General features: G+C 37.5%; 1 pseudogene; it reads left to right on the top strand.

Annotated features, from left to right (window-relative positions):
* The first annotated feature begins 15,179 nt into the window (after positions 1-15,179).
* Positions 15,180-18,022, top strand: part of LOC143596953 (telomerase reverse transcriptase-like) — an 86,327-nt pseudogene continuing 83,484 nt past the window's right edge.

Genomic DNA, 18,022 nt, shown 5'->3' with positions numbered 1-18,022 from the left:
AACAAAGCAACAAGAGGCGTTTGATATACTTAAACAAAAGCTTACCCAAACTCCTATATTGGCTTTTCTAGAAGGTATCAAAGACTTCATTGCCTTTTGTGATGCATCACATTCCGGCTTGGGATGTGTATTGATGCAACGCAAGAAAGCTATAGCTTACGCCTCTCGACAACTTAAAGTGCATGAAAAGAACTACACAACTCATGATCTAGAGTTAGGCGCCATAATCTTTGCACTTAAGATATGGAGGCACTATCTCTATGGAGTAAGATTTGTCGTGTACACCGATCACAAGAGTTTAAAACACATATTCGATCAAAAAGAACTTAATATGCGCCAACGACGCTGGATGGAAACACTAAAGATTATGACAGCGAAATTGTCTATCATGAAGGTAAAGCCAACGTGGTGGCCGACGCCTTAAGTCGTAAAGAGCACGAAAAGCCAAAAAGAGTCCGAGCGTTAAGACTAGAACTTCAAATTGATCTTATCTACCAAATCAAATCCGCACAAACTCAAGCGATTAACGAAAATCAAATCTCCGATGAGAAACGAAACGGCACCATTGACTCGTTGGTCAAAGGTGACGATGGTATCCTTAGACTCGAAAATAGAATTTGGGTACCAATCATTGGAGGATTGCGCGAGAAAATCTTAAACGAAGCCCATAAGTCCAAATATACGATGTATCCCGGAAGCGACAAAATGTATCAAAATCTTAAAGCAAATTATTGGTGGAACGGAATGAAGAAGGATGTTGCTACGCATGTGGCGAAATGTCTCACTTGTTTAAAAGTCAAGGCCGAACAACAAAGGCCTTCGGGATTGCTTCAACAACCCGAACTTCCCTTATGGAAGTGGGAGTTAATTACTATGGATTTTATTACCAAACTCCCGAAAACGACTCGACAACATAATGCTATATGGGTGATTGTGGACCGTCTAACTAAGTCCGCACACTTTATTCCTATTAATGAGTCGTACTCAATGGATAGATTAGCGCGTATTTATGTAAACCATATTGTTGATTTGCATGGAGTACCGTTATCTATAATTTCTGATCGAGATAGCCGTTTTACATCTCACTTTTGGAAAAGCTTCCAACAAGCACTCGACACAAAGCTAAACCTTAGCACCGCCTATCATCCACAAACCGATGGGAAAAGCGAAAGGACTATTCAAAAGTTGGAAAATATGCTCCGCGCATGTGTGATAGACTTAGGTGGAAGTTGGGACGACCACTTACCCCTAATGGAATTCTCATATAATAATAGTTATCACACGAGCATTCAAACCGCACCGTTCGAGGCGTTATATGGACGAAAATGTAGGACGCCCGTGTGCTGGTCTGAAACCGGAGATAATCAATTATCTGGACCCGAGATAGTCCAAGAAACTACCGACAAGGTTCTTCAAATTCGTGAACGACTTAAGATGGCACGTGATCGCCAAAAGAGTTACGCCGATGTCCGTCGTAAGCCGTTAGAGTTTAATGTCGGTGACAAAGTTCTTTTGAAAGTCTCGCCATGGAAAGGCGTAGTCCGATTCGGCAAGAAAGGCAAACTAAGTCCTCGATTCGTTGGACCCTTCGAGGTACTCGAATGAATTGGTACCGTCGCATACCGATTGCGACTACCTGAGGAAATGCAAGGGATACACGATGTATTCCATGTTTCGAATCTACGTAAGTGTTTAGCCGACGAATATCTTTCGATGCCACTAAAAGATGTAGAAATTAACGAGAGTTTAAAATTCATTGAAAGATCAATTCAAATTGAAGATTCGAAAATCAAGAAACTTAAAAGAAGAACATTGAAGATCGTGAAAGTAAAATGGGATTCCCGACGAGGACCCGAGTATACTTGGGAACTCGAGTCCGAAATGAGAAAGAAATACCCTCACTTATTCTCGTAAGCAATCTCGAGGACGAGATTTACTTCAAGGTGGGGAGGATGTAACATCACGTAAAATTCGGGCCAAAAATATCAATTTTCAAAAGTCAAGGGACCAATTCTGCCAATTTCTAAACTCCAGGGACAAACTGAAATTTCTGTTTTCTTGACCGAACGCGCCTGCTGCCACGTGTCACCACGTGTTGACACATGTGGCGGCGCCTGCCACGTGTCAACATGTGGCTGGTCTATGGTCTGACACAGCAGACCTATATCGCGCTACGCGATAGGCCTGCCAAGTGACCTATCACGTAGCGCGATGGGGTCCGATTTCAGCCTATAAATAGGCAGCACCGGTTTTGATTCATTCACACCAAGAGTGTTGATCAAGAGTGTTGGTGTCTCGAAAAGCGAGCCAAGGGTTGATCAAGCGAGTATTGATAAGAAAGATAGAGTCGAAGTACTGCCCGAGTGTGAAGGGTATTCCTAAGCCGATAAAGGTAGGCATAATGGCCAACCTAAACAATAATAAAATATTAAAAGGGCTTAATACCCTAAGTCGAAGTTATTCTCAATAATCAAATAAAGATATAACAAAGAAAATAAAGAAAAGAAAAGATATAATATATATGAATAGATATATATAAGATTATTCTTTGTTATGAAATATATTATTTAAGTATAATGAGTATACTTAAATAATAAAAGAATATGTTTCTTAAAGAAGAAGAAACGTCGGGTTTTATAAATAAACTAAAGGTTTATAAGAATTACTTTTCAACTAAAGGTTTTAAAGTAAAAATAAATAATGAACTAAAGGTTCATCGAGATAAATAAGACTAAAGGTCTTAAGCCGGATCGTGTATCCGACTAATGAATGTTATACTCGTACTATATGTACGAGATAGCGAAGGAAGATTAACGGACGGTGTTGGAAGCCGATACAATTGAAAAGGTGAATACGCCCCACTTTTACAAACTTGTTTTAAACAAACAAACGTGTTACGTGTAAAACTTTATATGAGGCTACGTGTCTCTAAAAACATTGTAAATAAGAGTATAAGCCAGCCCTCAGGCTATGGTATACGTTTGTCTGGATCCTTACATATGTGGAACGCGGTGGGCACATCACACCACGCTTGGTCACGACCTCCAGCCACGATGGGCCGGACCTAAGTTACGTCTGAGTGAGGAATGACCATGTGTATATTTATGGTACCTAAGATATGTCATAAACACTGCTGTGTTTCGCTGAGGTGACCTAGTGCAGGGGCTCGAATTTATGATGATGGTTTAACTTAATTATTCCTAAGCCAAGATGGGCCGAGGCTTACGTGGTCTCGAGGGATGATTAAGTAAAAGAAAATATTTTAGCGTCAGCATATTCACCAACATTCGTTGCTGACGTATTTTATTTACATTTTGCAGGTAATCATGATTAGAGCTTGAAGGATGAAGAAGCTCAAGTATTCGATGGCTCGGATAGTTTTTAAGTAAATATTAAAACATGGTGGTTTTGTAAACTTAAACAAGTAAAACAAATCGAGACTTTCGTCTCGTACTTTGTAATGTAAATATTTATATTATCGATCCTTATGTTTTTATAAGAGTTCCGCTAATAACCATAACTCTAATTTATTTACAAATATGGTACCAACTATGGTTCACACTCCTAGGCCTAGATTGGGGTGTGACATAAAATGTTTGCTTTAACATTATCAAACAAAATCATGAGCGGCAACAGGCATGACTCGTATTACTTCTTTTATGAAACTTGGGAAAATAACACATCGAAAGTTACCTTAAGCTTATCTTGATCACCCCAACTGATCCCCTATTTGTTTATGCGTCTGGGTTTCACCTCCTCCTAAGAACATGCGATTTCATATAAAAGTGGTTCAGTCTACTACACACATATGAGAATAACTACAAGTTTTCAACTCTTTTTTTGTTCATTAATGAAATTAATTTTTTTGGGTTTAGTCTTTTTAAGTTGAGGTTATTACACGGATCATTCAACCACATCAACATGTTTCAAGATGTTTTATATCAAAATTACTCAAATAAGAACCAAGGTACCAGTATCTTTCTGTTATTGCAAATTGTCCTCAAAACTCAAAAATGATGATCATCATGGTAACTAAAATAAGGAAACGTAAGAAAATAATCTTGAAAGTGAGAGATGGTATTACCCTCTCTATATACGTTGCTGATCAAAGTTGCTTCATTCCCTATATTCATATTGCCTTCACATTCATTGCCTCATCAAACTTGCAGTAACCTGTTAAGAGTAATCAAAAACAAACAACCGTCATAAAAACAAATGCAAGCATAATTGGGTCAAATAATCAATTGCCACCAAAGTGTACAGATTCTCAATGTTAACTTCCTGCACCAATCGACCAAATAAACTATATCGATACAACTTACTCAACTAATTTTGAATTATGCTAATTGAACCCACAAAACATTAAGTCTCGCAACAATCAAACCCTAATTGAAACCCCGATTATGAAAAAAAAACTCAGAAAATCTGAAGATTACAGTTAAAACTGCAAATTCTTCTTCACTTTCTCTACTAAATTACCATGATCATATAAGATTACATTCAAGGTTAGAAGAAATAGTTATGGTGATATACTCATTCTCATTCCACCCTACTATCAAACACAAACCCTTAAACAGTAGCCCCAAATCCAATTAGCGTGTTATTGAGTAAATGTGTGAAATTTAAAAAAAAATGAAATGAGAATTTACCTACTAAACATATCACTGATGTTTTTGTTAACTTGGCAAAGGAGAAGGCTTTTTTCATGTACCTGGATCAAATACAAATATAAAAAAATTTAAAAATAAACAAAGTTCAAGTTCTTATATATATATGTCTCATTTGACCAGTTTCACACATAATTCATAATAGAGAAACACATGCATATAGGTCTGTTTCATTACATTTATGTTCTTATTTCATGCATAAAGAAAACATAATGGGGCAAAAGCAAAGTAATGTACATACTAAATTCCAAAGAGGCACAAAAGTTATTGAAACCCAATACAGGGGTATACCAGACTAACGACGGAGCCACACACATCATCATCGAAGCGGCCGGGAATCTGCTGGTAACAACATGCGAAAACCCCTCTCCCTATTTCTCTATTGTTGTGGCTGTTTTAAGTCATTGACATGACATGCATAACCGTAACCGCCAACAACAGTTCCATGCCCCAACACGGATAAACCGACAACGACGATGGTTCACACCCCCCACCAGACCACTGCAACACCACACCCACCACCACCTAGGGTTCTGAAATCGAACCCGGCAACAGTAGGTAATGACCGACGATCGGCAAGGGGTGAACCGATTGCTACAGGCTCTGGTGGATTTGGACAAAGGAGATAACTTGGAGATCGTTATCGCATCGGAAGAGAGAGAGAGAGAGAGAAGATAGAAGATGAAAATGAGATGAGATGATTGTGTGACGGTGTACGTAGCAAATATGAGAGAGAGTGGGAGGTCTTTTTGTTGCGGTGATGGTGAAACCAAACGGAGACACGTGGGTTAAAGGTGTGATGGAGAAGCGGTCACTTACACGTGGAGTTAAATACAACTTTAACAGCATCATGTACAACTCTTTATGCACCATGTCCCATGAAAATGTAAATATATAAATAAATATGATGCAAAACTACTAGTTTATCTGTTTCCAATAATCATTTAATTCGCTAAGAGTTATTATATGATCAAGAACTTTTGAAATTAGAGTTTCAAAGTTTATTTAATTTAGCTAGTTTGATCCTCCCGTGTTATGGCGGTTTCTTCAAGTTTTTATTTTTATCATTTTGCTATTTTATGATGATTTATTTTGTTTTACGTAGTTTAGTTTTAATTTAATACATATATATTAGTTTATTATTATATTTTTTAGCGTTTGAGTTTTTTCAATTGAGAAGTGTAGGTTTTTTTTAGATTTTTAACGAACAAACATAAACGGACACGAGCATGTTGATTTTTTTAAATGAAAAAACATGAACACAAATATTTGTCTACTGAAAAATGGGATGGTAAAGTAGTTGACAATGGTGGGTAGTATAGGAAGTTAACCGAGATGAAGATGATAGACCAGCAACAAAGAACATATAAAAGAGATAAATTAAATTAGGGTTTAATGATAGTGTTTACCAATAAATGATATCTTATAACCCATTTAAGGGCTATTAGGGTTTGGTAAGACCCATAACCCGTGAAAATTATTCTTTGATAATTAAGGGGTTATTTCACATATAAATGAGATGTTATAACCCGTTTAGGAGTTTTCCGGGTTTGGCAAGACCCATGAACCGCAAAAATTATTGTTTGATTATGAAAAAGTTTCATAAATATATGAGATGTTATAACCCATTTAAAGACTATCCGGGTTTGATAATTCGGGTCAAATGCATGAGAAGCCTCCATTTAGAAATCAAGCAATCTGGTGGCTCTAGAGAATGGGGGAACAAATTGAGAGCGACACATATGGTTTCATGGTAAACAATTATATAGATAGTTAGATTAATGATAAATGGAAAATACTCAAATAGTTTCTGACACTAGAACTTCAACAAACTAAAGGTTGTGTGTTTTTTCGTATATGGTCATAAGAGGGGAAGGGGCACTAGTGTGGGTAAGGTTTATGAGTTGTTTACCATATGGCAAACCCACCCCTAACTATGTGGGTAGTTTGCCCATAATAGGTCGGTGCATGTGTACTACCCATAATAGGACAAAGAAACACATAATTATGAAAGGCGTTTATTTATAGCGATAAAATCAAAAGATGAAATTGTTTTAATTCACTTAAAATGGAATTGCGTATGTCAATGGAGGCCACGTACGAAGTACCCGGCGTTACTTAGTTGGTCGTTCAAAAAAAACAAGAGGTAGGATAACATTCTAGGTTTCATATTTTTATCAATCTAAATGATAATTCTTTTCGCCACATAGAGCCAAGGACAGACGTAGCCAAGTTATTAGAGAGAACCCAGTTAATTATTTTGTACGGATTTCCAATAGTTCACAAATATGGCTTTTACGCTTTAGATAGAATCATAGAACTTTAAAAGACATTTTGTCTTTACACATTGCTATTGGGTGGTAAAGATTTTGTATTTGGAGATTTCTGACGGATCATACTAGTTTTATGAACATAGATATACAAATCTAAAAAGTTAGTAAGAAAGACAAGTTATTTGTATATTCAAACCATTATACTTTTAAACTTATCTTACATAACTCTAAGATCTGAGGTCTCTCAATATCAAGATACAGCGGGTTGTAATTCAACTTGGTTTGAACCATAACCGCCTTGTTTACGACTATGTGTTGTCGTTGAAGCCGGTCTTCAAATTCATCCAATAATATTGTGTCATTCAGTGCTGATTGTTTGCTGACTGAACATTCGTTAAAGCCGCTTGGGCCTGCTGTGGTTCAGACAAACGGTGGCTTTAATAAATATCCTGATTTTATTTTAAGTTTAAAACAAGAATATATATACTAAAAGATAATTTATATAATAAAGATAAAAGTTATATACTAGTTTTATAAATAAAAAAAAACAAACTTACATAAAAAAACCAAAATTATATACTAGTTTTATAAAATCACAATTCAAACAATACAAATTTTAATAAACATAATGTTTGAAAAGAAACATAAACTAGAAAATTAAAATTTGTCTAAACTCAAATAATCTTTCAAAGACATAAAAAAAACCAACAAAATTAGACTACAAAAAAACAGAAAAGAAAAACTGGATTTTCATTTTCTTCTCCACCTTGCCATTTTCCTTTCTTCACTTCCTTCTTCTCCGCCATTTTGTTTACATTTGCAGGGATTAAAAAAATAAAGAAAAAATCAAGCAATCCTCTTCACCTGCCACGACCCGGCTCACGAAAACCCATTCGCGCCGCGGCTTGCGGGATTCTGTTGTGGCTCGCGTCACCCCTTCGCGGACGACAATCAACAGTCTAATAACAGTCACACGCCACGTCATCGAAAATTAACATGAAGGGAGTTAACTATTTTTTTGACTGGCATTATTAGTGGTAACAAAATTAATTGAATTTTAAGGATCAAAGTATTAATTGAGAATATTATTGATTAACGGTTAATAGTTTTAGTTTGAAATATCTATATCTATACTATATATAATATAGGAGTGAGGAACCTATTAAATTTTAAGAGGTACCATTCTTGTTGCAAATTATACAAGTAACAATGCATACACTTTTAAAAATTTAGGGGCAAAATAGTCTTTGCATATCCAAAAATAATATACAATAATGGTCCTTCAACTTCAATCATGTTTTGTTAATATCGTAAATAGTTACATATTTCCCCTTTAATTATTAACCAACTACCCCCCATGACATTTAAACGGCCGCAACTTTTTCACACGTTAATATTTTTCTAAAAAATTACACCATAAAAACGAGCATTTTATTATCTTTAATTTGAGTATGGTATTGCTATAGTTAATTAATTTTTAAAAAAACTAACATATTACATGATTACCAGTTATTACCGACAATGGGTCGGACATGTTCGATTAATGGTGTTGAACGGGTTAATACAAAAAGGGTTAATTTAGTTCATGTCGGGATGAGTTTAGATCGAAAGGGTTCATGTCAAAACGAGCTTCGGGTTAAAATGTTTTCGGGTCGAAACGGGTACTAAAAAAGGATTGGGTTAAAAGTAGTTTATTTGAAACTATTGTATATTTCATCTTACTTCTTGCTTGTCTCCACCTGTTATGCGCGTTCAAGCATCAGTTACATGGATGACACTGTTTATACATATCGGGTTGTTCGCATATAGGCATTATGTGGCGCGCTTACTGGCACCGGTTACACGCCCGATGCCACTTTAAATGCATACCACCGTCGGGTTACGAACGTACCGTTGCGAGGTTACAAACGTAATAACACCAGTTATACACCGCTGCCTCGCGTGGGCAACTAGCTAGTTTAATTTAGAATACGACAAGTTTTGTTGTAAAAAAGCCGTTTTGAAAAATAAATTACCAAAATCTCAGTTGGATGATGAAATGTTGTGTGTTGGTTTGAATGAATGGCGAAAAGACGAAAGATGGTTCTAGAGGTGCTATTGAAACTTTCCAAAACGCAAGGGATCCTCCCACACCACTCTGGATCTTCATACACCATTTTTTGTCCTATACGGCTCGTACAGGGCTATACGGTCGTATAGGACCTGAATCATGTCAGAGGTTGTCTGCCATCGTTTATTGTGCCTCGTATAGGCCTATACGGGTCGTATAGGCCTATACGGCCGTATAGACACTTTTTTTTAAAAAAGAAATGATGACCATATATACAATATATGTGATTTATACGGGTCGTATTTGGCTCGTTTATAGACACTTAACGCGTTTAAATTTTGAGCTCAAGCTTAGCTCGTCAAAAGCTCAAGCCTGTCTAGGCATATTTGTTGTTTACATATAATAAAAATTTGAGGTTTTTTTAACATCTAGTCTACATACATTAAAATAAAAATGCACCCCAAAATTTGAGGTTTTTTTTAAATCGTTTTCCGGCTGCGATTAAGGCAGTCTGAATGTTTCTGCAAATGTTTTCTATACGGTTGTATAGCCCTATACGACCGTCTAGCTTTTATTTTCTATATGTTCGTATAGCTCTATATGACCGTATAGCTTTTATGGTTTTGTCTGAATGCAATACGAGACATTTAATGCCTATACGGTCGTATAGGCTACAAAAAGCTGTTTTTTTGTCCCCTTGTCAGGCATGTATACCCTATACGACCGTATAGGCCTATACGAGCCGTATAGGCATGTGGGGGTGGTGTGGGAGGATCACATCCCTTCCAAAACCGTGACGCCACTCTCGCCCAAACCATACTTTCCTACTCAAACTCAAACTTAAACATGCAAGGCTAGTAGTAGTATTCAAGATTATTATTATTATTATTGTCTTCACCAAGGTATGTCCTTTCTCCTCCGACAATGCACCTTCTCCTCCTTTTCCTTTCGATTACCATTCTCGCTACCCCCAACTTGAGGTCTGCTCCGTCTCTTTAGTTTACAACAACATTTCTTTCTTTGAGTCATTTTGATAGATGTCATTAATGGAATTGGTACCAAGTTTTGAACACGTCACACACACGAACACATATGTTATTATTGAGAAACTTCACAAAAATCAATTACAATCTCTAACCCCAAAGCACGGGTATTTATAATCTAACCTATCATGTTTAGACCACAGCTAGGATTGATAAATAATAGGACATGATAATTCAATCAATCAATCAATCATACCCAGTAAAGTCCCACCAAAAGCAAAGCTATAAGTAGGGTCTGGGGAGGGTGGGATACAGGCACATCGTACCTCTATCCAAAGGGATAAAGAGGTGGCTTCCAGAGGGACCCTCAGCTCTAAAGTACATATGCATAAAGCAATACAAAGGAAATCAAAGTTCAACAGTAATATAAAATACTAATAATACGAATAATAATAATATTAATAATAATAATACTATATATATGTAAAGAAAATATCATTCTGGTGTGTGACCAAAATAAGGAAAATAGAAGCCCTAAGGTATTTTCTCCCTAAAAATCCTTAACTTTAATTCTACTTCTCCAAGAATTCCTATCCTCAACCATGTCCTCGGAGAGGTTTAGGTCTATCAAATCATGCCTAATCCTCTCGTCCCAAGTCAATTTAGGTCGTCATTTACCCATCCTCCCCTCTATAGTAATGCTTTCTACGGATCTAACAGGATTCGTCGTCTGTCTTCTCTTCACATGTCCAAACCATCTCAATCTCCACTCTCTTATCTTGTCTGCTATGTTCTCTATCCCCTAATCTCTCCTGAAACACAACGTTTGTTATTCGGTCTAAGCTTGTGTGCCTACACATCCAATGTAGCATTCTCATTTCTGCTACTTTCATCTTCCGCACTTGTGCCCTCTTGATGGCCCAGCAATATGCTCCGTATAGCATTGCAGGTCTAACTGCAATCCTATAAACTTTTCCCTTTATTTTAGTTGGGAAACTTTTGTCGCACAATATGCCTGTGGCTGCTTTCCATCTACACCATCCTACCTGAACTCGATGGGTCACATCACTGTCTAATTCCCCATCACTCTGAACAAATGACCCTAGATACTTGAACTTCTTTACCTGCGGAACCACCTGCCATTCAATGGTGATCTGTGCATCCTCATTTTCATTTACCCCATCAAAATCATAGTGAAGGTACTCCGTCTTAGAGTGACTAATCCTTAAACCTTTTGTCTCTAAGGTTGTTCGCCACTCCTCAAGCCTCATGTTTAGATCTTGTTTTCTCTCAGCAAGTAATACAATATCGTCTGCGAACATCATGCACCACGGGAGCGTCCCGTGAATCGACTTTGACAACTCATCCAAGACTACTGCAAAAAGAAACGGACTCAACTCTGACCCTTGGTGAAGACCTACCTCTACAGGGAAGAAATCAGTATCCCCCAGTGGCGCACAGACACTTGTTGCACTCCTGGTATACATATCCATAATTATCTCTATGTATTTCATGGGTACTCCTCTACCCTCCAAGCACTCCCAAAGCACCTGTCGTGGCACACTGTCGTAGGGCTTTTCTAGGTCAATAAACACCATATGCAGGTCACGCTTCTTCTCCCTATACTTTTCCATCAACCTTATTAAAAGGTGTATTGCCTCTGTGGTGGAACGACCCGGCATGAAGCCAAATTGGTTCACCGTAACATGAGTTTCTCGTCTAAGTCTAACCTCAATCACTCTTTCCCATGGCTTCATAGTATGGCTTAGTAGTTTGATTCCTCGATAGTTACCAAAACATTGGGCGTCTCCTTTCTTCTTATAGATAGGAACTACAACGCTACTCCTCCATTGGTCTGGCATCTTACCAGATTTGAGGATACTATTGAACATAGTAGTTAACCACATGACTCCTTCCTCTCCCATGAACTTCCACACCTCGATGAGTATGTTGTCTGGGCCAACCGCCTTAGCCCTTCCCATCCTCCTAAGTGCAGTCTGCACCTCTTCTCATGTGATTCGTCGGCAGTAGCAGTTATTCGGTTGTTTTCGTGGGTAGGTTGTGTTGTCATGTTCTTCTTGGTAAGCTCTCCCATTGTTAAAAAGATTGTGGAAGTAGGTTTGCCATCTTAGCTTGATTTCCTGCTCCTTGACCAGTACATGGCCATCTGTGTCATTATGAACTTCACAGGCCCCGGATCTTGCCTTCTACGCTCCCTGGCTTTGGCAATCTTAAACATAGCATGTTCCCCCTCTTTTGTTTCTAAACGTTCATACATCCGTTTATAAGCCTCGTTCTTTGCTTCTGCCACTGCCTTCTTCGCCTCTCTATTGGCCGTTTTGTAGATCTCCCTCAATTCCACTCGCTCCTCCTTATTCGTGCACCTCATAAGCTCCCTAAAACATCGTTGTTTATCCCTTATCTTGTTTTGTACGGCCTCATTCCACTACCAAGACTCCTTATGCCCACATGCCTTTCCTGTTGTGACCCCAAGAGTCTCCTTTGCTACTTGAATGATCTTTGTCGCCATAGCTTCACATATATGAGTTGAGTCCCCATTTAGTCGATCCTGCGTCTGCACTATGAGTTTATCCTTAAACAGTAGGAGATTTTCGTCCTTCAAATTTCCCCATCAAATTCTAGTTGTACCTTTCTTCTCTCGAACAGTCAGCCTATTTCTGAAACCTATATTTGTCACCACCAGTCGATGTTGAGCCACAATCGTCTCCCCAGGTATGACTTTGCAGTCCTTCCACCAATATCGGTCTCCTTGCCTCATCAAAATGTAATCAATTTGCGTGTCGCGTCCGCCACTGCTAAAGGTGATCAAATGAGAATATTTTTTCCTAAAATAAGTATTTATAATATCTAGGTCATGAGCCACCGCAAACTCTAGGAGATCTGTCCCGGTCTCATTCCTATCACCAAAACCAAAACAAAAACCAAAACCCCCATGTACGGCTTGAAAACCATCATTAGCCTTACCAATGTGTCCATTAAAATCGCCTCTTTACAAATCCTCTAACCCCTAGCTATGCCCCTACCACTGCGTCTAGGCAATCCCAAAATTCTCTCTTTTCCTGATCCCCTAAGCCTACATGAGGCGCGTAGGCGCAGACTACTGCCACTATTTCCTCCCCTAGTACTAATCTCAACACCATGATCCTGTCATTATGTCTTATCACCTCCACCACACTAGTGTGTAGTTCCTTAGCCACTAGAAACCCCACTCCATTCCTAGCTCCATCAGACCCTGAGTACCACAACTTATACCCATTACACTCAACCCATCTATGCCCTTTCCACTTAGTCTCATGGAGGCATGCTATATGAACCCTACGTCTTCTAAGCACATCTATCAATTCTAGCAACTTACCATATAATGCTCCTACATTCCAAGAAGCCAAACACAATATATACTCCCTATCTTTACCCTTTCCTACACCCCTTCAGGACATGATAATTATACTAACAATTAAATCTAAGCACATTTAATTGTTTATAATTATCCACTCCTTAAATCTCGTTACTTAACCATGCACGCCAAGTAACGCACTATAACCGAAATTCCCAACAGTCATACATAAGCTGCTACTTTTATACAGATTGTTAGAAGGACCATTGAAATGATATTATCCAAGAACAACTCTTCAAAGAATCTAATATGCATAGCCTATAATAAGGTCAATTTCAACTTTTGACAATGGACCATTTGTTCTAGCCCGATTGAAATGAACAACACCATTGCTAACAGATTTAAATACTTGACAGCGCACGCGTTCAAGCGTTGTTGTAGAAGCTCTAGCGTCACCTGCATGGAGTTTTCTTTTAAAGAGGGTAACTATTATCCTCTCCTTTTGAGGTTCAAACTTAAAAGTAGGCCTGCAAACAGTGAACAGGCACGAACAAAGGCATGTTCGTGTTCAATCAGTTAACTTTAAATGAAAAAGGGCATGCAAACAAACCGAACTAACCGTGTTCATTTGTGCTTGTTCGTTTAAAACCTAAGCGAATAGTTCACAAACATAAGTGAACAAAGACAAACAAACATATATGAATAAATCTATGTGAACACAAACAAACATAAACAAGCATAAATGAACAAAGATAAACAAACATATATGAACACAAACAAACATAAATGATAGAACGAAACATGTGTTCATGTTTGTTTGTTTAATTACACGATCACAAATAGTTCACGAACATTTCACTGGTTCTTTTATAGGCTTAGTAAAAAGATCTTTGTGAATTGAGTAATTATCTTGAATATGCAGGTAGGAGATGTTATTATGGCTTATTTATTGAAGTATTCTTCAATATTTATTCCTATAAATAAACAGAAACAAAATCAGGCGGCAGGATATGCCATCATTGATTTATGCTGGAAACACTTGAAACATACTTCACAGTCCAAGAATCAACAGCGATCATTAGGTTAAAGGCTCCATGATTTTTTTTCTATTAGATTTCAGGATCTTCTTGGTTAACAAATTGTTGATATTGATAATAGGTGTTATTGATAATTAAAGTTGGTTCTGTCACTATGAATACCGCTACTATGAAGAGCTGTCATGAAGATTCAACAATGGACATTGACTTGAGTCAAAATGACCAAGAAAATGGGGTTCAGTCTAGGAAGCGATCAAGATCACATGCTTCCAAACGCAAGCGAAAACATAGGAAGCTTTCATCTTGTCACAGAAAGTTCTTTACCTCAGGAGAATGTATTATGTATATACAGAGCTATGTTTTATTTTTTGCAAAGCAAGAAATAGATAATAAAGGGCATGTTACCTCCAGCTAGAAGCTGGAGGACAGCCAAGAAAATAGTACAACATGAATGAAAAAAGCGCACAAACAACAATCAACAAAATTTAAAGCATTACACTAGAAAGAGGAGACTCCATCCAAACTCTCCAAGCTATCTCTTTGTGCAGCGAGCGAGACTTAATCCAACCAAACAAGTTAGTTTTAATCTCCTCGAAAACTATGTCCGTAGAGATAGTCGTATTTCTGAAAATCTTCGCATTCCTTTGCTTCCAAATGAACCAAAATCGTGGAATAAATAATGGTTATATTTGTGTTATATTTAAATGAACCAAATCATTCCATAAACCCACCAACCCAACACAATTGACACCCCTAATATTTTTACATATTTCATTAAAGGGATTGACCGGACCTCAACTTGGGGGTAGTGAGAATGGTAATCGAAAGGAGGAGGAGAAAGCGCATTATCGGAGATGACAACAAAGCGGTGATCGAGGTGGTTGTGGTAGTTTCCTCCTCCGGCAACAGGTCAACGCTACTGCGAGGGTAGGAGCCGGGATTGTTTTCGTTGCCAAGGTGATTGTATGTCGTTTCTCCTCCGAGAAGACGATGCACCTGAATACCACAACCTCCTCGATACAGAGCTATGTACCGTTATAATTATATAATAAAGTTGCAATATGTGTTATATAATCCACAGATGTGCTATTTTTGTGCTCGCACTCTCATAGAAACCATACTTTCCTTGATTCCACCCCCGGCAACAGGTCAATGCTACTGCGAGGGTAGGAGCCGGGATTGTTTTCGTTGCCAAGGTGATTGTATGTAGTTTCTCCTCCGAGAAGACGATCCACCTGACTACCACAACCTCCTCGAACATCGCTTTGTTGTCATCTCCGACAATGCACTTTCTCCTCCTCCTTTAGATTACCATTCTCACTACCCCCAAGTTGAGGTCCGGTTGTGACACTCGTCAATTTCAGGTTAACTCCGTTAATCCGAACTTCGTTAATTCAAACTTAAGATCACACGAACTGTAACGCATATCTTATTACATTTAAACTAGAGTTTAAATGACGCATGACAATCACTACACTAGTAGTCTTTCGAAATTTCACCGAAACACACACGAGTCGACTCAATCCGTTGGTGAACAAACGATAAGTAATTTATAGTTATGTGTTAATCTATGTGTTACTTGATATTTATATATATATAACACTAAATTCAAGAAGCAAAAGCCTAGTTTATGCTAGAAATTGATTAACTAGAAGTTCAGGGGGCTAAGTGTAACATAATTAATAATATAATCAAATTATTATACAACCCTAACTCCCTCCCTCCCCATGTACGATCGTTCTTGTCCTCCCTCCCTCTCTTGGCAGCCGTAACACACACAACACACACACCTACAAGTATTTTTCAAGTTTTGTTGGAGGATTCAAGGTGCAAGATAGGTAATTAACATCCCCTCTAGCTATTCTAATGATTTAATTATGATATTGAGCATGTTAATCAAAACTAAATCTTGAAATTGATGATTGAAGATGTGTTAGGGTTTAATTATGTGTTTTTGATGATTGCTAGTGAATTGATAACTAGTTATGTTGTTATTGATTGTTAATTACATGTTTCTTGAAATTGAACTTTGAAGTAAAACCCTAATTGTGTATGTAAAGTGAAATTGAGATGCATGGTTCGTGAATTATGCATCTAGAGGGTTGTATGTATGAGTTATAGTTCATAGGTTAATGATATGTTGAGTTTTGATGAAAACTGATGCTGGACAGATTATTGAATTCGTGTTTAAATGACTGTGACTCGATGTTAATTACATGTTATGAAGTGATTTTTGATTTTATGATGTAGTAGGTCGAGTCTAGTTTCTAAAGAGTCCAAATTTGTAATTTTTGGACGTGTAAAAGTTAGTTTTTATTATTTTACAAAAATGTTGTGCAAGGCTGATTCGGGAGACCTGCTGTTAGGCTGTTTTGAGACTAAGAAATCTCATAAAATACAAGACCAAATGGGTTGTTTCCACTTCTGAAAATTAATATTTTGAGTTAGGAATCTAAGCCAATTGGTCTTGCATTAATTGGTTTTGTCATTTAACAGGAATAACAAATAACATTCTGTTGCGCATGACAATGATTGCTGTGTGTTTGCTGTGATGTTTTGATCATTGTGATAAAACTATATATGATAAAAATATAAGAAAAATATTTTTAGAAACCTAACTCACGTGTGCTTTTGTGATGATTTTTGGTGATTTATTTGACATGTTAGAATTTATTAAATAGAGTAATCCTGTCAAGTGAAAATCTGCCTGGACAATTTAGCTGCTGAATTACTTGAATTATCATGAAAATTGCATAACTGATCGATGTTTGCTATGTTTTGACCAAATTGCCCCTGTGGGGGATATTTGCTAGTAATGTACAATGTTAATACTTGACACTTAAGTAGTTGTTCACACATGTAACGTATCACCAACGTGTTTGTCGAGTCGCACTTATTTCACAAACGAAACACGAAACGCATCTCATGCATAAGTTGTATGTGTGGAATTTAGGGACTCACTCGTAGTTCAATACTTAGAAAATCTCGTTTTTGTTTCTAGAACACTAGTGAAGATTTTCTGTGACGCACACCTTACTCGGATCTTTTTGGTTATCTTCGCAAAAAGTGAGTTTCACGTCCCCTTTTTACTCTTTTTTAAACGCTTTTATTTGGGGGAGATAACATACTCCAACGCTGTAGATTTTGTTTAGTTTTTATATATCACTTGTAAGGCTAAGTGGCAAACAAACCAACCAAAGTCCTTCATAACATCGAACCGGTTAATATCTTGATAATAGCGAGTCACTGTTGAGTAGTACTACTGGGTTTGACAAACCCCACCCAACTCTAAACTCGACTGTAGGTCGAGTGGGTGTAATCTTGGCTAACACATTACCATGATCGTGGTTGACATGGTGGCAAGGCAATTGATAAACAATCAGCTTCGGTGTCGAACACTTAGTAATACATGCTTGATAGGTTAGCTACCTATTGATATATAATTGACTTAACACTATCTGGTAACGCAAAACGTAAACGCAAACGCAAACGCAAACGCTTTATTTATATAAACTTGTGAACTCACCAATCCTGTGTTGACACTTTTAGTATGTTATTCTCAGGTAGCCGAGGCGGGAGCGCGGTATATGAACATGCATTCGCTAAACACCTTCACTTGAAAATTTCTTTTAATTTTTATCTTAATAACTTGGGTTT

Source organism: Bidens hawaiensis, unplaced genomic scaffold, assembly GCF_021521415.1.
Source record: "Bidens hawaiensis isolate Kalapana, Puna unplaced genomic scaffold, B.hawaiensis_p1.1 tig00047407_1, whole genome shotgun sequence".
Lineage (NCBI taxonomy): Eukaryota > Viridiplantae > Streptophyta > Magnoliopsida > Asterales > Asteraceae > Bidens > Bidens hawaiensis.
This window is presented reverse-complemented; position numbering and strand designations above follow the sequence as displayed.